Source organism: Carcharodon carcharias, chromosome 21 (genome assembly GCF_017639515.1).
Source record: "Carcharodon carcharias isolate sCarCar2 chromosome 21, sCarCar2.pri, whole genome shotgun sequence".
NCBI classification, from domain to species: Eukaryota; Metazoa; Chordata; class Chondrichthyes; order Lamniformes; family Lamnidae; genus Carcharodon; species Carcharodon carcharias.
This window is the reverse complement of record NC_054487.1, coordinates 72597332-72619946: the sequence shown is the minus strand read 5'-3', so window position 1 is coordinate 72619946 and position 22615 is coordinate 72597332. Positions and strand designations below refer to the sequence as shown.

Here is a 22615-nt window from a genome sequence, read left to right as displayed (position 1 = left end):
TTTGTACTCTGTGCCTCTATTTATAAAACCCAGGATCCCATATGGCTTTTTAACTGCTTTCTTACTTGCCCTGCCACCTTCAATGCTTTGCACACATATATTCTCAGGTTTCTCTGTTCCATACTTCCCCTTTAGAATTATATCCTTTAGGTTATATTGCCGCTCCTCGTGATTCCTACCAAAATGTATCACTTTACACTTCTCCATATGACTCTTGAATGTGCTAATAATGCATTCACTGGATCCATCACTTTCTACCTTTACTTTTTTTAGGGGACTGCTCTTCTCTGTTAATAATTTCCCCATGTTGACCCAATCCTGTGGTGACAGGAAGACTGATCTGGAATGCTGCTTTTATTTGAATTGTGCCCTGATGTGCTTCCCACAAAAATTAATCACTGAATAACAGGACGAGCAAACATCAAAATTTCACTAGTTAACTCCCTAGATTGCTGTTTCAGAAGTATTAAAAGCTCATCACTACAGATGTGCTGTAATTAGCTGCTTTTTACTTGTTCCCATAAATTAAGTCACATTCACAGGAATCACACATGTTTAAATTTCACATATGCACAATTCTGGTGGTGGATAATAAACTTCTGTTAAAAAGTAAGCCTTTCCTGTTGAAATGTTGACTCTGATTAATTAGTGAGCATGCATGAGCAATATTGGTCCACAGAGCATTTTTGGCAGAACATTAGAGGAGGGCTTTAAGTCAAACAGCTATCAGCTGGTCTTAATAAAGACAGGGCAACATAAAAGAGCATAAATTCCTTCAGTTAATAGTCACATTAAAAGATATTTTCTCATTCATGTGGCTCCAAGAAGGTGTAGGCTATATAATTTGTAGCATTCAGCCTGTTAATGATAGATAAGCCCGACACAGTTTAAAATGTATAGACGCACGTTGGTGACCCATAACATCATTTAGCACAACCCAGTATTTGTAAATGCAGCTTATCCAATGATCACTTTTTCAGTTGTATCCTGACAGGCATTTCCTTTTAAGAAAAGTTGAAGTTGGGTGGCAAGAGAGGGAAATGAAGATTAAGGTAATATTTCTTTATGCAAGGAGAGTTAGAATGTGAAATTTGCTATCGAATGGAGTCATTGAGGTGAATAGCATAGATGCATTCAAGGGGAAGCATGATAAGCACACCAGGGAGGGAGGAATAAAAGGATATGCGGATAGGGTTGACTGAAGTAATGATGAAGGGGGACTTGTGTGGAGTACAAACACTAGCATTGGCTAGATGGGCTGAATGGCCTGTTCCTGTGCTGTAAATTTGGTGTAATTTTGAAGCTGATAATAACCTAAATTTGCAATAAAGTTGGGGAAGGGGAATTGGCTATCCGATTCATCCTCTCTCTGACCCTGCCTTGTTGCTATTCCGTTGATTTCCTGAGGAAGGAGAGATGTTGAGGCTTTGCTGCAACTTTGATATGGTGGAGAAGGGCTTACTGCCTTATTCTGGCAGGTATCAGACCTTTCATTGCATCGCCAGGTGAACAGAGTGCCCACCTTGAGATCGTCAAGTCAGAGGTGATCGGCCGTTATCATATGCAAATTGGAGTTCTATGATGTACGTGGGAACCTGATTGCAATTTGAGGGCAAGACTGGGTAGAGTGCACGCGCCATGCAGTTTTTGTTAGTGATCCAATCGAAGGGAAGCCCAGTTAATGTGTTCTTTTTTGTACGGGTCTTCTCCTGGATTGCTGGAAACAACCTAGCTCATTGCCACACTGAGCTTGCCCGACCCCCACAGAACCGACTCCTTCCCCCAGCCCTACAGTCTTCCAGTCCAAAGTCTGCAGTGTTAACCCAGAGCCAGTGGGTTGCTCCCGAGCACAACTTTTCTGCCTACAGCTCACCAGTCCAATGCTTGCAAAACCCAGCTCAAAATGGATCAAACTCCTGTCAAGTCTATTGAGGCCGAACTCTCCTACTACATTCGGGGTTAGTGGGGAGGGCATGTAAATCTACACCTTCATTTCTTAAGCCTCTTTGGGTCAAGTAAAAGGCTGGCGGACAGGAAATGCTAATGCCACTGGACTGAACCAGTGCAGCACGTGTTGGGTGCTGAGCTGCTGGGAGTAAGGCTGGAAATCTGCCCTTAATTGATTTTTCAATTAAAATAAAAATTGGTGGAAAGCTATATTTTGTTTAAAAATATATAATAGAGGCCTTGTCAAAGGCTTTGCAAGCATTCCTTGCTATGTATGCTGCATGCCTTATCTATAATCTAGAGACCTGGGCATAAAGTCTATGCTGACACTCAGTGCAGTACTGAGGGGGTGCTGCACTATCTGAAATGCCCTCTTGGGTAGATGTAAATATTTCGAAGGAAAGCAGGAGAATCTGAGCAAAGTAAATTCCTCATCCAATTTCATTATGGCAGATTAGTGGTCATTATCTCATTGTAGTTTGTGGGAGCTTTTTATGTTTAATTGGCTGTAGAGCACTTTGAGATGTCCTGAGGTCATGAAAGGTGCGATATAAATAAAAAGCCTTTCATTTTACTTTAACTAAAACAAACAACAGTTGTTATCAATTTTTTTAAAGGGTCACAGCTGCCATTCTGGAATATATAAATAAAATATGTGGAGCACTGTATTGAGATTTATCAGCATTTTTACTTTAATTCCTATTTAAATTGGCAATTAAATCAAGTTGTTACCTCCACCCTGAAGGCAAATGGAGGTAATGCTTTCGCCTGCTAGTCTGTGGCCGGAATTTTCCAGCAAACCCCCCCCCCACCGGGATATTCGCCTGTGGTGGTGCTGGTGAGCCATTAAAATCTCCATTCACATCAACCAGAAGATCCCACTGGTGTGAGGGGCTGGAAAATTTTGGCCTGTTTGTCTGTAAACGATGTATCTCAAAAACTAATGAATGTACTTCAACGAAATCTGGTAGAGAGATAGGGAATGGCCTAAGGAAAATCTAATTTTTGAGTCAGAGTCCTGGAACTTTTTAAAGGATCATTAACATTGGGAAATGGGGCGAATTTACTTTTTTTTAGAATGTTGTGGATTGTCTCAGCTTCTGCGGTGGAATTTGTCATAGCTGGCAAGATGTGAGCAGAGTTTTCAGAGCCGGTTTTTGTGTGTGGATTGGCCTGAAGCTTCCATCTCACTGAGGAAGCTATTAATAAAAATATTTCATTTTTCAGCTTTGTAGTTTCAAGGCATCTACCAGGCAGGGAAAAGCCTCAAGGAAGAGCTGCATAATTGTAATTAATTGAGTTAACATAGCATGGCACAGATATGCAATTTACTTAGTGCTTTCTTCACTGTTACATTTGTGTTGCCCTAGATCACTTAAATAATTATAGGGTAGCAATTGCAATTACTGATGTTTTTAGCCAATTGCACTCGTACAAGTGATGTGCCATTCTAATGCAGACATTACTTATTTTGTATCAGAGAGGAATTTGATACAAATGCATTTAAATGTTTGCACAAGAACAGTGCCACAATAGTGGGGTTTTAATAGAGGTGATTAAGTTCCACTTAACTGGACAGTGGTCGATCTTGCCCAGGATCAAGGAGCTCAGGGTGGAAGTCCCGCCCAACGAGATCTGCCTGTCAATCAGCAGTCGGCAGCTGTATTGAACGGCAGTGCCACCAGGGAGGTGGTGTTTCTGCTAGTATGATACCCACATGAGGCCTAGTTGTCTTTGGATCCCAGGCCACAGGTGTGTGATGGTGGGAGCAGGATCGTAAAGTGAGTACCACAGGGGAAGTGTTCAGCAGCAAATGGAGGGGGTTGATTCTGAATTGGCCATTCCTCTCCCCCTTCCCAACACCAGGTGCCTTTGAACGAGGGACCCCACCTTTGAACGAGGGACCCCACCCCCCCACCCCCCGGCCCACAAGCATCCCCCATTGGGCTTGCAAGCCCTGCTACCCGCATGATGAGTGCCTTGCCTACTGCTGGGTTTACAAGGGCAGCAGTGGGATGAGATCCTTAAGTGGGCACTAATTTAGCATTTATGGGGCCTCAATTTTAGGAAGGCTGCCCAGGAGCCCTCCTGCCATAGACTCAATTGGAGTGGAGGCAGGAAGGTGGTGGGATCCATTCCTGCCTGATTAAATGCCACCCCCCCGCCCGCCCCCACCACATGTGGTGAGTTTGGTGGTGGTGGTGGGGGCGGGGTGGGGCATTAAATTCTGCCCAATGTTTCCCTTGTGGTTTCATAGCACTGAAGTCAGAATGTAACGGAGACATGGCGGGATGACTTAACTGACTCATCTCTTTATGGGACCTTTCTTTAATATATAAACTCAACTTTTGAGATGGACATTATGAATAGAATGCTTCTTGAGGGAAGTTGTGAAGCTAATCATAAATTACTCATGGAAATAAAATCTGAATTATGATTTTATTCTGTATAGTAAAACTAATATTCTCAGCTAAAATGTCAGCAGTGGGAAAATATTAATTTTTCTTTAAGGGTTGAAAGAAGCAGCGTATGGTGCATGGTCACTGCAGCCATTTTTCTGTGCTTGACTCTGACTTCAAATTCTTAATTAAACTCCATAAGCCGTCAACAATTATATGTGTCTTCAGAAGAGACGGAAAACTTACAGCAGGTGTCAGCAACAAGCTGCTTTGCATTGATATTTGAAGTGAGAGATATTACTATGACTTGATGAACAAGGGAGGTACAAATTGAAAATGTGTGCCTACAGCACTGGAATATCCTACTTGAATATAAAACCCAAAAACATATTTCCAACCAACAGTTCTTCACAAGATTCAAGCATGATGTTGATATTTAGATGGAGCAGTGGAGATAAAAGCCAAGTGATTTGGAGTGGGACTTGGCAAATTTAATGCTTTACTTAAACAACCTTTGTCTAACTGATAGCTCTCTTGCCTTGAAGGCCTCTCCAGAGACCCAGGGTGATGCTTTGGGGACCCAGGTTCAAATGCCACCACAGCAGATGGTGAAATTTGAATCCAATAAAAATCTGGAATTAAAAGCCTGATGATAACCATGTCTATTGTCACAAAAAACCATCTGTTCAGTAATGTCCTTTATAGAAGGAAATCTGCTGTCCTTACCTGGTCTGGCCCACATGTGACTCCAGATCCATAGCAATGTGGTTGACTCTTAAATGCCCTCAGAACAAGGGCAATTAGGGATGGGCAATAAATGATGACCTAGCCAGCAACATCCACATCTCTTGAACAAATGAAAAAAAGATAGCCAAAGGTTCAACTAAGCCCCATCTCCAGAGACTTCAGTGCAATACCAAGGGAGTATTGCACAGTTGGAGGTGCCATGTTTCGCATCTATCCTTCAAGATGAACATAAAAATTTGTGTTATTTGATGAAGTGAGGGGAGTTCTCCTAGTGTCCGGGCCAACATTTATTCATCAAGTTGCAACAGGAAATAATTCTCTAGCCATTTATCTCGTTGCCATTTCTGGGATTTTGCTGAGTACAAATTGCTGCCTTTCCCTACATTACGATAATGAATATGTTTCAAAAGTGGTTTGTGGGCTGAGAGACACTTTTGGGTTGTTCTGAGGTCCTGAAAGGTGCTTTATAATTGCAAGTTCTTTCTTTCTTTGGGGAAATCCAGTATTAGGCCTCTTATAGATGAGTGTGAGGTGATGTATTATAGTAAGAAGAATGAGGAGGCCACAGGCTGCTTGGCATTGAGGAACAAGGGGGCCTAGAGGTTCCAGATACACAAATCAATAAAAGTAGCAAGGCAGATTAATAAGGCCATAAGAAGGGAAAACCAATCACTGGAATTCATTTCTAGAGAGATAGAAAAGTAGGGAAACTATGTTAAATTTGTATAGAACCTTGATTAGGCCACATTTCTAGCACTGTGTACTTGGTCTACGTATTATAAAAAGCAAATAAAGGTGGAGAGGGGGTGCATTGTAGGTGGTGATTTGATACAGGTCATTAAGGCAATGAAAGGTGTTTGATAGAGTAGACATAAAGGGTGGAATTTTCCATGCCCATTGGTGTTGGGTGTCATGGCGGGCATGAGTGGACAATATGGCAGGTAGGCCAAAAGTCAGTTTCACGCCGTCATCAAACCAGTTTGCGACCGTCCGCTCCACCCATCAATGGTGGGTTACCTTTCCTGCCACCGGACCTCGGGAGCTTCATTTTAATATATCTGTATATCATTATAAGCCCTGCTCACCAGAATCACACCCACACTGGATCATCCCGGCATGCCAACCTATTTCACAACAGTGTTTATAAGGTATGCACCTGGCGAGCTACGTTTCAAAGGGAACTCGGAAGTGAATACTCACTAACATTGCGCGGCACTTGTGAGGGTCACCTGTTCGACTTCAAGGCTGAGGCGCCGTGAATTCAGGTGAGGGTATAGGCTTTTTCCCGGCAAGTTGACAGTCTTTTTCCAGGACAAGGGCTGCATTGAGGAACAAGGGGGCCTAGAGGTTCCAGATACACAAATCAATATAAGTAGCAAGGCAGATTAATAAGGCCATAAGAAGGGAAAACCAATCACTGGAATTCATTTCTAGAGAGATAGAAAAGTAGGGAAACTATGTTAAATTTGTATAGAACCTTGATTAGGCCACATTTCTAGCACTGTGTACTTGGTCTACGTATTATAAAAAGCAAATAAAGGTGGAGAGGGGGTGCGAGTTGTGGGGGAGCAATGGAGCCCATTCTGATGGTAGTGCACAAGCACATGAGGGTGCAGGGGGGAGGGAATCAGACAAGAATTAGGGAAATTTTGTATAAAGTGACCATTCCTCCTCAGCTGATACAGTTCAGGTGCAGCCACATTGACATGCTTAGAGTTCATCCTTGGAAGCTTTTCTGCCCACTCAAGCAACACAGAGGCATGAAATCACCACCAAATGTACCAGAGCGTTTCATCCCTCAGCACAGACTGCAAACTAATGAACATTTTAGTGGACTGCAGAACAGTTGGATGACTGGGCACATTGTACAATCTCCTTGCTAAAACTGGCCATGGAGCAGTCACTGGTGAATGCGCTCACAGCCCCTTGCAATGTCATCATTCCGGTCTGGACCAGTCTCCCCTGTGGTTCAAGCTAACAGTGCAGCCTTGCAGCACAGGTTAGTAGAATGCCTGCTGAGAGCACATCACGCAGTCCAGTGGCCGAAGCTGCCACCAATCGGTCAGGTGGAGAGGGGTGGAGGTGGGTGGGGTTTCAGACAGCCATGTGGCACATTAAACTCTGGTCATCCAAGTGTTGGTCACCTCTCTCTGGGATGCATTAAGGGGCCTTCAGACTTAACCAAGAGAGGTTCTTAGAACACCCAAGCTGATCCAGGCATCTCTCTCTTATATCCTGGTGAGCTAGTTGTATTCTTCATGGCTTACAAAGAGTGGCGATGAAGGAGAAGAGAGTGAGAGAGGGACCTGACTGGACAGAGGGAGGAGCAGCAACCTCAAGAAGGGGCAGCTGGGATTCCTGGCCACACCGCCTAAGAGCCACAACGAGCCATCGCTGGTCAGAGCCAAGCTAGACCCAGGGTCTAAACATGGTGCTTGTCTTCCTGCAGGTGACCAAGAACCAGTGTCGCCAAACACTGCGCATGCCTAGGGAACTGGTCAGTTACATCTGCCACCTGCTGCTGGATTTGGCAACATGTGGACATGAAGGGCATCCACTGCCGTGAAAGTGACCACGGTGCTCAATTTTTACACCAGTAGCTCCTCTCAGGGCTCCGCAGGTGACCTCTGTGGGATATCACAAGCTTCCACCCACAAATGCATTCATGAGGCCATGGACGCCATCTTTGCGAGGGCACACAACATTGTGCATTTCGCCCGGGATCAGGAAAGCCAGGAAACAAAAGCACTGGGATTTGCCCAGATCTCAGGTTTTTCACAGGTGCAGGGTGCCATCGACTGCACTCACGTGGTGCTCAGATCTCCGTGGCAACAAGCAGTCAACTATGTCAACCACAAGGGCTTCCACTCGCTGAACGTTCAGTTGGCTTGTGACCACCACAAACGCATCCTGCATGTGTATGGTTCCCAGGGAGTGTCCACAGACTCTGACATCCTCTGTAAGTCTCAGATCTTTGACATCTTCCAGGATCCAGAGAGGGTACAGGCTTTTCTCCTTGGAGACAAGGGCTACCCACTGAGGCCTGTGCAGTGGCCTCAGAGTGCAGCAGAGCGAAGGTACAAATAGGCTCATGCTGCAACTCGCACTTTGGTGGAGCAAACCATTGGGATGTTGAAAATGAGATTCCACTAGACCAGTCTAGTGGAGCCCTGCAATACATTCCACAGAATGTGTCACGCATCACCATCACCTGCTGCACCCTTCACAACCTAGTGTTGCCACCGGAGGAGGAGCTGGCTGTGGAGGAGATGGAGGAGCTGCACATCTCCTCCAATGAGGAGGATGTTGAAGGGGATGAGGGTGATGAGGCCTTCGAAGGTGAGGATGATGGCGATGAGGTCAGTGCACTGGCCAGGCGAGGCAGGTGTGCTCGGGAGGCCCTGATAGCTGCTAGATTTGTGGGTGATGATGATAACATGCAGTGAGGAGACACCATCAATCCTCGCATTGCATCTGTGAATGTTTGACTCCTGTCTGGATGATGACAGCGCACATACCCTCTGTGATAAGGCTCCTGTTATGGAGACACAGCAGATACCCACAGTCCCTACATTCCAGGAGGACGATGATGACATGCAGTGGTGACGCTTCGTAGACCTTCACATAGCTTATGTGAATGTCTGGCTGATAACAGATCACTTGCTCTCTATGAACAGGGTCATATCATGGAGATGCAGTGGGGAAATTTAACTTCTCCTGATTCTATGGCATCCTTCATGAGTTGAACCCTTCAGGGCCACACTGTCACTGGACACAGATGTTAATGAGATGGGAGGCCAGCCGCACCTCAAAGATGCTGAGAGCACACAGAGAGAATGAAGGAACTCCGTGCCACCGACCCAGGACATTCTAGCAGCAGCGCTAAGCCCCATCAAGGTGCAGGCATGACTGATGTGGCCAGTGAATGTGAAGGTCCACCATCAGTGTACTGGGAAGGTTGCACAAAGCACGGGGGCAAGGCCCTGGGCTAAGAAACCTGCCTTTATCTTGTGCAAGGACCAAGGTTTCACATCTGAGTGACACGAGCACTGCTCATCATAACAAGGAACCATAGGTAAGGCAACATTCTTGGGAGTTTATTTACAATAGTGAACAGTATGTATAAGTGATTAACACAAGGTGCAACTACATCTTCTTAACCTTCCTAATCCTGCCGTTACATCTTGGTGCTCCCCGGACATCCACAGGAGAGGTGGAGGCAGCCTGCTGACTATGACGACCTTGACGGGTGTCCTTTGGAGGGCCCGGACATGGGTGGCCCCAGCCTGCTTTTGGGGTCCTGCTGTGTGGCAGTGGCATCCTTCTCGGCCTGTGGAGCTGGAGCTGCTGGGATCACAGGAAGATAGGATTCGAATTGGCCGGACTCTCTCGGAATCACCTGGGTGGATGACCCCGGGGTGCGCACCTGTTGACCCTCCTCTCCATGGGTGCCCAAGGGCCCTGTCTAATTCCTTAAGGAAAACGGGAAGCTGGAATGAGATCGAGCTGCCCCTCACACATCTTGTGTTACCATTGTTGGAGGCCAACTATGGCATCTGTGACGGAGTTCAGCCCTTGCAGCAATGCAGGACAAATGCCCAAGACCAAGGTCTCCATGGCAGCCACCATCCTGCCAAGTTGACGTCAGTACGTTTGCATGATGATGCAATCACCTCGGACTGAAGATGGATGGACGCCTCCATTGTGCCACGCAATCTGAGGAGTGCAGCTGACATCCCTTCCTGCTGTCCCTGTGATTGTTGGTGCAGCTCCAACGAATGATTGAGGATGAGTCCAGAGCTCATCGTCTGACTCGCACTCAGCAGATCCCTTGCCTCCAGCAGTCCTCCATGTGCTGGCAACTTCGAGTGTCCCTGCCTCAGCCTGCTGTGGAACAGATTGTGTGCTATGCTCACCTGATAGCGAACCCAAGCCTGCTGTACATGTAGGTCCCACCGGGGTGCCACTGTGTTGGCGGAGGTGTGGGTGAGTGCTGTGACGGGTCTTCAAGGGTCCTCATCTGAGGTGCTGTCAGCGCTGAAGTCGGGGCCGAGGTTGCCTGAGGTTGACTTGGCAGGTGTGCCTATGAGAGAAAGTAGAGATTATTAGTGCATGGCTGCCACAGTACACAGAACAGTGAACTCACAGCTGAGTTACCAGAGGGATGGTCTGGTGCATGATCCTCACTTGGATGCTTGGCGCTGACCTTGCCATTACTGCAGGAACAGTCCATGTCCTCTCTGGCCAGCTCTGATGCGCACTCTTCGAAGGGAATAAGAACTTTGCTGCCTGGCAATCCACCCCCAATCTGGGATCACTCCCTTTTATTGTGCGCGAGCTTGTCCTGCATAAAGACAGATGGAAATAGTGTGAGCAAGGCGCATGCCTGGCCAAATGAGAAGGATGTCAGGTGTGCGTGTGTGCTGAGTGGAGCCATGGACGGGATGAGGACTCCAGAGGAGATGAGGCCAGATGGAGTTTCGGGTGTGTGTGTGTGTGAGAGAGTGAGTGGTGATGTCCCTTGAGCTGCCAGTAAATGTGTGATGGGCTTGTGAGTTTAGAATAATGAGATGGTTGATTAACCATGGCAACACAGATGAGATCATTCATCCTCTTTTTGCACTGGATGGCCGACCTCTTGCTGGACAGCATTGGCACTGACCAACCCTGCCACTGCTCCCCATGCCAGATTGGAGATGTTCCTGCACCTCCACAGTCAGACCAGGGGTAGAGGATATCACAACCAGCCTCCACGGTGTCAAAAAGGCATTCCAGGGCGTGTCACTGAATCAGGGAGCTGCAGACTTCTTGTCTTCCGGGGCCATGTTTTCTGTACAGCAGTCCTGGGCTGGGAGCACTGAGAGGTGTGTGCGCAGCTGCTTTTTAAGTATGGTGCCCAGGGTGAGGAAGCAGCAAGGTGACGGTGTGGTGGGCAAATTGGATGCAGCCCGCCGACAAAACACCATGTTTCTCAGGCATGCATGACTGATGAGGTGGAATGAGGACGATAGGGTCTGAAAACTCACCGTTACAGTCAGCAGTTAAAATGTCCTTTTTCCCGCCTACCATCGCACTTAGTGCAAATCTGGGACCATTTTGCCCTGAATCTTTCCACTTTGGGAGAGACCAGAGCTAGAGGTCATAAGTTTTGACAGTCACTAATAAATCCAATAGAAATTACAAGAAACCTCTTCATCCAAAGAATAGTAAGAATATGCAATATGCTACCACGAGGAATAGTTGAAGCAAAGAACATAAATGCATTTAAGGGTAAGCACATGAGGGAGAACAGAATAGAAGGATGGGCTGCTCCGATTAGATGAAAATGGGGAGAGGAATCCAAATGCCAACATAGACAAGTTGAGCCAAAAGACCTGTTTCTGTGCTGTAGACTGGATATAACTCATTGTAAATGGGCCAGGAGTTCATTAATTATGACCAAACCTGGAAAAATCTCAGGAATTTGAGTGAGAAATTGTACCCTATTTCACATACCACATTGGTGCAGATTGTTTAGACCTATATAGCAGCACTCAGTAACAGTAAATCTGTCACTGCTCTTCGGATCAAATTCTTCCTCAAGCTTCAGAGTTTAACCCTCAATAATCAGCAAATTCATTTGGCAGCTGAAAGGACAACTACCTATGTAACTGAAGTTCAAACTAGCGAATCAAAGTAAAACCCCCACATTTCCTGTTACTAATCTATTGCAGGGTATAATTAAAGCAAAACAAGGTGTACACTACAAAAAAAACTGAAAGAAGACATTACAACTATAGCATGATAATTTTAGTGGTGGAGATAATAGTAGGATTCTGGTGCATGAAAAAATGTTTCTATCAGTTTGAGCAGAAAAAAGCACAAATAGAAAGACTTATATTTATGTCAATAGTCATGAAAAGCACTATATAAATGCAAGTCTTTCTTTTCCCTTATGCCTTTCATGACCACAGGACATCCTACAGTGTTTGACGCCAATAACGTACTTCTTGAAGCAAAGTCATTGTTTTGATGGTGTCAATTTGCACAGAGCAAGCTCCCATGAGCAGCAATGTGATAGTGATCAAATAATCTGCTTTTGTGATGTTGATTGAGGGATAAATATGAGCTAGAACACAAGGGATAACTCCCCTTCAAAATGGTGCAATGGGATTTTTTTTACAGCCACCTTAAAAGCAGATGAGGCCTCAGTTTAATATCTTATCTGAAAGACTGCACCTCTATCAGTGTAGCACTCCCTAAGTACTACACCAAAGTGTCAGCCAAGATTCTGTACTCAAGTCCCTGGAGTGGGATTTGAATAGACAGCCTTGATACTCAAGAGGAGAGAGACCTATCAACTGAACCACAGCTGACACCTGGGCAATGAGTCAGCAGAGACACTTAACTGTAGAGTTTAATTTGTCCAACTAATTTCAACTTCATGTGTTTGTAACCACTTGCTGAATTACGTAAAAATAATTACTAATGGCATAGCTTTTAAAAGTGAAGCAGTGCAACAAGTTCAGTTCAATGATTCTACATGCAAATGAGAATATATTTGAGTTTTTTTAACAAGGGCAGGTGATGATGTAGTGGTATTGTTGCGTGGCTAGTAATCCAGGGACCCAGGGTAATGCCCTAGGGACCTGGGTTTGAATCCCACCATGGTAGATGGTGGAATTTGGATTCAATAGAAATCTGGAATTAAAAATCTAATGATGACTGTGAAGCCGTTTTTGTAAAAACCCATCTGATTCACTAATGCCCTTTAGGGAAAGAAATTTGCTGTGTTTGGTCTACATGTGACTAATCTTCTTTTGGCAGCCATGATGGTAATTTTCTGGCCCAGATACTAAAGACGCAGAAACTGAGCATGAGACTTCCAAAATCATGCCAGGCTGATTGTAGGATTTCTAGAGGTTAGTTTTATTTTAATTCTTTCATGGGATGTGGGCATCAGTGGCAAGGTCAGCATTTGTTGCCCATCTGTAATTTCCCTTGAACTGAGTGACTTGCTAGGCTACTTCAGAGAGGGCAGTTAAAAGTAACATGTGGGCCAAACCAGGTAAGGATGGCACATCTCCTTGAATCAGATGGGTTTTTAATGACAATCAATGATAGTTTCATGGTCACCATTATTGAGACTAGCTTTCAATTCCAGAATTTATTAATTGAGTTTAAATTCCACCAGCTGCCATGGTGGGATTTGAACATATGTCCCCAAAGCATTAAAAACAAAAACAGAATTACCTGGAAAAACTCAGCAGGTCTGGCAGCATCGGCGGAGAAGAAAAGAGTTGACGTTTCGAGTCCTCATGACCCTTCGACAGAACTTGCGTTCGAGTCCAAGGACTCGAACGCAAGTTCTGTCGAAGGGTCATGAGGACTCGAAACGTCAACTCTTTTCTTCTCCGCCGATGCTGCCAGACCTGCTGAGTTTTTCCAGGTAATTCTGTTTTTGTTTTGGATTTCCAGCATCCGCAGTTTTTTTGTTTTTATCCCCAAAGCATTAGCCTGGGCCTCTGGATTAGTCTGGTGATATCATCAACACCGCCACCCGTGCATTGGTTGCTCCTTATGCTACAGTTCCCTGTTTAGTTTAGGCCTGTCCGAGGTAACTGCAGTTCTTCAAGGCAACAGCTGCTATTTGAAAGGCAGATTAAATGTTGATCTGGAGAAATAGCTTCATGAAGAAACAAATCAGCTCTCTTTTCAAATGGAAGCTTGAAGGTATACTTTGCAGAAAAGTAAAACTAACCACTATGGCATCCCAGCCCTCGCTCTCAGAAAAATTGTAATAGCTACTTGACCTGGGAGTGACTGTCAGGATAGTCAGTTTGCAGCCTTGGAAGCTGAGGAGGCAAAGACTTAATAGCCTTAGGAAGTCTGCCAATGGGAAGATAGCGAGCATTGAACCATATCAAATAGATGGATAAAGTATGCAGTGTGCTAACAGTTCTCTGTCATTCTGTTACATCCTGATTGAGGATATGAACTAATCCCTCAGAAAACAGCAGTTCCTAACATATGCATGTACAGAAGCACATTTTATCATTATCACTCCAAACTGCATCTGTTGATGTTCAAGATGAACTCCAAAGGCAAGTTTAGTATATAATTAGTTGGCATGATGTGTGTTCCTTGACTCACATGCAAGCTGCAATGCAGTGTTCCTACTTGGTTCTCACTCAACATTGAATTCTTCCAAATTCCAGTGTCTCAGCGCTTTGTCTCTGCTGGCAGAGTAAAGCTTCACGTGATCAAAGAGGGCAAACCCAAACCATGAGAGATCTCCCTCAGTTTAGCTACCTGCTGTCTGCCTGAATATGCCATGTTGGACAACACGGCATTGAGAATGTACCGTAAATTTGGAAGATTCATGAAGCTCAGAGCTATTGCCATTCTTTTCTTGATGTTCTTTCTCACCTTTCCTGACTCTCAAGTTCCTGCTTCATGGTTCTTCCTGCTTTCAAAGAAGGATCAACAAAAATCTGCCCGGTCCTCTTCCCTATCTTGCTCTGCTCTTTACTACTATCTATCCAGTGCTTGTGTTTCATTAGATGACAGTCGTATGTAGCATGCAGTAAACAACAGTTATCTTGGAGATCCTAGCAGAGCTGCATCATAAGACACCTCCCAATTTGTCCAGGCATCTGACAGACTGCTTCAAGACTAATTTAATAATTCCTCTGCTGATATCTGTAACTGTCTCAGGGTTGTCATGAGCCAGAGGTGAAGAAGGTAGCCTAGGTATTGTAGAAATAATTCTTTCAGTCTGTGAGAATGCATTTTTTTTAAATGCTTTTGGAGAGTATTGCCTGGGAGGTTAAGGCATGAAAGAATAGAGAGATTAGATATGAATTTGTGATGAGATGAAAAGTCTTGGGCTGCAAAAATGTAATCATGTCCTAAAGCTTTGGATTTCCACAACAGTGTGGAAGAGAGTTTGAGGTCGTGTAGTATGCTTTTATTAAAGCTACAGCAGTTTGCCTTGGGTAATATTACTGGATTTTTATAGTTAAACATCTATAATGGAGTATTGCCTGGAAGATGTTTATTTCTGGGTCTGACCAACTAGGGAGTCTTTTCAGGCAATGTTTTGTAAAACTACTTTTAACTATGTAACTGTAATCTTGTGTATCTAGGTTTCCTTTTCTTCCTGTTAATAAAACTTTCACTTTTAATTTTTAAAATCCCCAAAAGTGTTACTGGACTTCTTGCTGCTGAGACCAGTGCATTTTCCTCTCATTTTAAGAATACAAAGAAAGCCCTCTGGAATTTGTTTGCACTGCAATTAACATCTGCTGTGATCATAACAAGTCTTCTTCCATTATCAAATAATCATAGTACAGGAGAATGCCTTAAAATGAAGAGATTATTACTGCTGATGGGAAGCGGACTTTCACTTGCATGGTCCTCTTTCAATACTCAAAGGCAATGTACACATTGTCTGGAGGTGGGTTTTGGGGCGGGTAATTTTGACTTTGTATGACCTGGAAATCAGGTGACAGCATACCAGCAGCCCATTTTACACCTCTACTGGTTTTTATCTCTATTGCTGTCTGTCTGCCATTTCCCACAATGCATTTCCTGCAAGCAGTGCTCCCTACTGAGAGAACAGGAGCCTGGGATCACTTTATGTAACTTATGGTGGAAGGCTGCAAGTTTATAAACAAAGCTGAAACAGTTTGATTTGGGTATACAATCTGCTCAGATCCACATATCTGCCAAGGTGCCAGGTATAGCAGCATGGTAGAACCCTACTTTAGGATATTACAGCACAGAAGGAGGCCATTCAACCAATCATATCTGTGCCAGTGCTTTTCAAATAGCTTTCCAATTAGTCCCACTCCCCTGCTATTTCTCAGCCCTGCAAATTTCTCACTTTCATGAATCAATCCAATTCCCCTTTGAAAGTCACTGTTGAAGCAGTTTCCACCACCCCTTTTAGACAATTTATCCTAGATCACAAAAACTCACTATTTAAAAAGAAAATTCTCCACACTTCCTCTCTGGATTTTTTTTTTGATTTGCCAGCTATCTTAAAATTGATGTAGCAGCACCACATGTTTTACAACTCCAGTTTGATGGAGTTAGTCACTTTCCTCCAGTTTGTTGTAAACTGGGCATGTTGAACACAAATTCCAATTTGCGAGGTCGAAGACTGAAATGCCCGGGGTTCTGCAAGTTTAAAACAGCCAGTTCTCTGACTAAAACCATAAAGTGCTCAGCATTTTATTACAACTTATTGAAATTATTGAGTGCTGTTTCTCCTCATTCACGTTTGAATGTTTTCAGAAATTTCAAACGTTCAAATAAAAAGAGTATTCATTGGAGCTCCCCTGCTGAGCGGAACACGAGTGTGGAATTTTTACAAAGTAAACTTGATCCCCGAGGTTTCCCTCAATCAGGATGGCACACAGTGAAACAGAGTTAAGCACTAATAAGGAAACATCTAAAGTATTTGAGCACTGTTGGAGCTCATTTAAATTGTTCCCTGTTATAAGGAAAAACAGTATCAAGTGCAGTGAGCCTTCCAGCAAGTCTAGAATAAAAACGACCCCACGTGACTGGGTTAGAAGTCTCATTTCATTCATTATTCATTCCAAGTGGAGATTCAGCTTTTTTCCTCTGCTGCATTTACTTATTTGTGTTTTAAGCTTTGCCTCCACTGTTACATTCAGGCTTTATCCAGCATCTTGTATGGTCGTCTGCAAGCTGCAATCAGGCTGTATCCCAGGCTGACGGAAATCCACTCCTTTTACTCTCTGGAGTTAGTGTAGTTCCACTAACAATTAATAATAGTTGTGGCAAATTGCTTAGACAGGATGCATGTTGCATGTTAACTTGGATAATGTTAGTGGATAAAGTCAAAACCATTTTATACCAGACATATATCTGATTTACTTTACATATTTATTCTTGGTATGTGGGTATCGCTGACAGGGTCAGTATTTATTGCCCATCTCTGATTGCCCTTGGGAAGGTGGTGGAACTTCTTCTTGAACCACTGCAGTCCAGGTCGTGAATCAACACCTACCATGTTGTCAGGTGGTGACAGTCCATGTCGTGAAGCTATTACTACCATGCTGTCAGGTGGGGACAGTCCATGTCGTGAAGCTACAGCTACCATGCTGTCAGGTGGGGGTAGTCCATGTCGTGAAGCTACACCTACCATGCTGTCAGGTGGGGACAGTCCAGGTTTTTGACCAATCAACGCCAAAAGAATTTGAACCAATGACAAGTTTTATACATGGTCCAGATTTCCTTAAATTAAAAAAATTCAGCTAAAATAAGCATGAATATATATTGTTATTGTAAACAAACAGCAACATGACAAACAGAACCATGCTCAATGGTGAACTAGCATCAGTTCCCAAGCAATGATTTCTATCCTGAAACTTAAGCCTCATTTGGAGGCGATTTTTTTTTAGTAGCAGCGTGCCCTGGACGTTGGGCAGGATCCTGCCATTAGGCATGGAGGCCTCTCCTAGCAAAACATCAAGCTTCTTGTTGTTGTAGATTGTAAACTGGTCATCTTGATGTCTCGGACCAGCCCTAGGTCTCAGTGGTCAGGTAAAGGATCACAGCCCGATAGACTGGAGCCCCACCCCCACATGCTTAGCACAGCAGCCAAGGATGTGGTCAATAGGGAATTGGAACACTGCTCTGGCTGAATGGATTTTGGCTTTAATGTGCCTTTTAATTCCAGTGTTACCAGGACTAGCCACCCTATTGTTCAGTAACCACAATTAAAACCACTTTTCAGAAAGTTGCCCTTTGAAGTTTCTTTGAATACTTCATGCTCAAATTCCACTCATTCTTTCACAAAGTACACAGTTCAGAAGTGTGTCCTTTGGGATGAAATATTACACATGAGACTCAAATGCTCACACAAGTCATAGAACCAAAGGCTAGCAGCCAGATCTGGGATATTTATTAGTTATTTCCATTGAGCAGTTAGGCAAACAAACCAATGGCAGGCTTCACACGGGCGTTGACAATGGGGTAAGCTTGTGTTTCCTTTCAATGTTCTGTGCTACAGTGCCTTCCGCATAGCCACAGCTAGAAATTACATATCAACCTAAAAATCTGCATCTATTAAAATGTTAAGTATGCTGTACCATCATCATCATCATTGGGAATCCCATACCAGAGTGTTTTAAAACCCAACCCAAATACATGAATCAAAATGTAAAAAAACATGCTGTTTTTGTCCTGCTAACTTCTACACCATGCTATGACCACATGACGAGGTTTGAAATGATTTCCCTATTCTCCTGCTTCACATCTGTCCGTTAACAGTAGTTGTGAATTTTTGAGGATGTGTTTTGCCAATGCTGCAGGAGGCCCACCAGCCAGGCCTTCAGATTGTAAAGAATTAGTTGGACAGATTTTCTTAGGTTAAACAAAGATCAAGATAAGTTAATTGAAATTATTTCCTGAATTTTAAAAAACAGGTAAATCACAACCACCATTCATAAGTCACACACATTCGCCTGGAGCCATACACACTTTGGTACGGATGACAGAATAAGAGGATAGGCTTAAGGGTTTTTTACAGTTTGTGACTAAAATAAAACAAAAGGAGTATTTAGCTAGCTGTTCTTTGGCTGGTCTCGATGCAGTCATTCCATGTTATAGACATTTTGTTCAGTTGTCTTTTTGGGTATAGTTGTAAGAAGCAGACTTCCGCATTTTATTCCCAAAAGATCAGTTTGCAGTAAATTCTTCTTCTCAGGATGGTTACTTTGCAAATCAGGCACAATACTTCCGAGAGAGAGAGAGAGAGAGAGAGAGAGAGAGAAAGGGACAGGGCAAACAGCTTTGGCAGTCTGTTTCAGTGCAACATTGGCTTGATCTCTCCTGCTTGGTAAATAGTCCCTTAAAGCACCCTGCTGGCTGTATATTCCAGAGAAATTCTATTAGTCCATATCTGCTGCAGTCATTGTTTTAGAACAGGTAATTGCATCCTGATGTCTCATCTCAGAAACATTGGAAGAGTTTCAGGATAGTGTAAATCCAACAGGAGAAGGGGTCTTCCACTCTCCCCAGGGAGCTGAGTGTCTTTTTTTGCCATTCACTTGGTGGAATGCAAGCCGTATATTGTAGCCGTCTGCGTAATCTCCATTTAGAGGGTTTCAGTTTCTTTTAAATTCAGCCAGAAAAAGAAAGATTAGAAAATGTTTCTTTTTTTTTAAAAAAAGCACATCCTCATAACAGGCCTTTAAACATATTTGCAGCTATTGAAAAATATCATGGTCAAAACACTTTGTATAGTTTATTTACTGTTCAGATTTGGATAACTTTTCAAGAACCGTGCTGAGGGATACTTCCACCTTCAGTTTTTTCCCTGCCTTTAAGGGGAACCCCTGGCAGAAATTTCACTCAAAACTGGAATCTGAATTTATCATTCCCAGTTGACAGGACAGATCTCCAAATGTATTTCATCCTCCTGACTCTCATCATTTCATTAAAAATCTAATATTAGTTGAACCTAAGCAGACTAAAGTCCTAGAACGAGCTGATCTAACCAAACACTAACTTTTCTATAAAAACAAAAAAACAAAAAAACTGCGGATGCTGGAAATCCAAAACAAAAACAGAATTACCTGGAAAAACTCAGCAGGTCTGGCAGCATCGGCGGAGAAGAAAAGAGTTGACGTTTCGAGTCCTCATGACCCTTCGACAGTTCTGTCGAAGGGTCATGAGGACTCGAAACGTCAACTCTTTTCTTCTCCGCTGATGCTGCCAGACCTACTAACTTTTCTATCTTGGATCCATAGCTAATCAGAAGGTTAATATTTAGATGCAAAAATGTAGAGCAGTGCCCAATTATGAATAAATAGCATGAGTGTAAGTAATTTCTGTAGTCCACAAACCAACTGGCAATAGAGTTGTGTGGTCATCAAGGATCAGGAAAAGACTGTCCACTGATGATCAAGATTCGCATCAACAGCATACGTGCAGTTTAAAATTACACAAACCTTTAAGCTACTTTTGAATTTAGTAGGATGAGCCTGAGGAAAGGGAGAAATACAACACTGAAAGTAAGAAATGTATTCACATACCCCTATCACATGAAGATCTCAAAACAGAGATTGATGGATCTCTGTTAGGAAAGGGTATTAAGGGCTGCGGACCCAAGGTGGATAGATGGATTTGAGATACACGTGTCTGCCATGATCTACTTGCATGGCAGAACGTGGTCAAGAGGCTGAATGGCCTGTTCCCTCTAAATCTTCTATGTATGTGGCAGACTACAAATCCTCTCAGCACCAGTTCTGATGAAGAGTCATACAGACTCGAAACATTAACTGCATTCCTCTCCGCAGATACTGTCAGACCTGCTGAGTTTTTCCAGCTATTTTTGTTTTTGTTTTCTATCAGCGCCACTCCTTTTGAATGTGGGCAGCTTAAACTTTAAAAGTTAATGAACTGCCATGAGGCTAAATGGCCTGTATATTTCAACCTGCAGTACATTCCAGACTGCCGTGTGGCCACGCCTCTGAGAAAGAACATTGCACCTACTCCTAAGTGCCTATTATCAATCATTGCTCTAAATTGGAATTTTCAGAAGGATGGCAAAATTGTTACCAGTGACTCTAAGATAAGTCTGTTCCTATTGAAGTTTAATAAAAGCAAGTCTTCCTTCCTTCCTAGTGTAAAATATTCTAAATTTGCCATCACTTGTTTCCTTTAAAAGTACTACAATTGTTCCATGTTAAAGTTAAAGAAGTGGGGTTGTTCTGATTGCACAATGTTCAGTACCATTCCTCAGATACTGAAGCAGTCCATGCCCATGTGCAGAAAGACCTGGACAACATTTAAGCTTGAGCTGACAAGTGACAAATCACGTTTGCACCACTCAAGTGCCAGGCAATGGCCATCTCCAACAAGAGAGAATCTAACCATTTCCTCTTGACATTCAATAATGTTACCACCACTGAATCCCCTACTATCAACATCCTAGGGGATACCATTGACCAGAAACTGAACTGCACTGGACTAGCCATATAAATACTGTGGCTACAACAGCAGGTCAGAGGCTAGGAAGCCTGTGGCAAGTAATTCACTTCCTGATTCCCAAAAGCCTTTCCACCATCTACAAGACGATGGAATACTCTCCACTTGCCTGGATGAGTGTAGCTCCATCAACATTCAAGAAGATCGACATCATCCAGGGCAAAGCAGTCCACTAGATTGGCACCCAACCACTCCCTTCAACGTCCACTCACTCCACCACCAGTGCACAATGGCAGCAGTGCATATCATCTACAAGATGCAGCAACTCACCAAGACACCTTAGACAGCACCTTCCAAACCTGTGACTTCTACCATCTAGAACCTCAAGGGCAGCAGATGCATGGGAACACCACTACAAGTTCTCTCAGCTTGGAACTATTTCACTATCCCTTCATTGTTATTGGGTCAAAATCCTGGAACTCCTTCCCGAACAGCACTGTGAATGTTTCTACATGGACTGCAGTGGTTTAAGAAGGCAGCTCACCATCACCTTCTTAAGGACAAGTAAGGATGGACAATAAAAATGCTGGCTTAGCCAGCGATGCCCAAGTCCCATGAAAGAATTTTTTAAAAATTAGATAATTCAGATTGCAATTAAAGCCTTTAAAATAATTACACTACAATAAAAAAAGTTGTCATTACTTTTCACGGAGCAAAATAAATCCTGTACTCTCAATGCTGTGACACAAATTCATGTTAAGTAATAAACAGCTCGGATTCATGTGACACTAAGGTGATTTCATCTGAATTGAATAGAAAGAGTTGTGTGTTATTTTGACTTTGCATGGTAGTGAAAACTGTAAAAATTGAAATAAATGAGGCTTGAGGCCTAATATTGGGTTTACCTCGGGCTTATCCATTCAGACCAAGTGATTGGCCCCTGTGCCTGGTTCTCTACATCCAGACATTAAAAGGCTCAAAACAAGTTCAAAAAACTCATTATTTGATTAAGTTGCAATGTGGGGGCAGCTAGATGAAAATTTGTTTACTTCAATCATGTGAGGAGGCAGAATATATAATTTTCTAGTCATTCCCCCTGTAAGATATTCATAGCTCTGCCCTTAAGCTCATCTACTACTGAAATCCTCATCCATAACTTTGTTAGCATTAGCCTCAACTATTCCAATGTTTTTCTGACTGACTGCCCACCTCGCACCATACATACACTTGAGGTTATCCAAAACTCTGCTTCCTATCCTAACTCACGCCAACATCCACTCACTCGTTCCCCCTGAACTCACTGACCTATATTGGGTGCCAGCCCAGTAACACCTCAGTTTTAAAATTCTTACCCTTGTTTTCAAATCCCACCATGGCCTCGCCTCTCCTTGTCTCTATAAACTCCACCGGTCCTACAACTCTACAAGATCTCTCCAGTCCTCCAGTTCTTACCTCGCTCCATGATTAGCCATGTCTTCAATTACCTCGGCCCTAAAGTCTGGAATTAGCTCTCTGTGCAGAATTTTACGTCCCACAAGCAGCGTGCACTCAACGCAATCGGACATAAAATAGCA

General features: G+C 43.6%; 1 long non-coding RNA gene across 1 annotated transcript in view; it reads left to right on the top strand.

The window, feature by feature from the left end:
- The first annotated feature begins 954 nt into the window (after positions 1 to 954).
- The window catches only part of LOC121293365, a 35681-nt gene continuing 14020 nt past the window's right edge, over positions 955 to 22615 (top strand). The window contains exon 1 of the long non-coding RNA XR_005946503.1: positions 955 to 1052. This is a non-coding gene — a long non-coding RNA (uncharacterized LOC121293365). The remainder of the gene's footprint in view (positions 1053 to 22615) is intronic.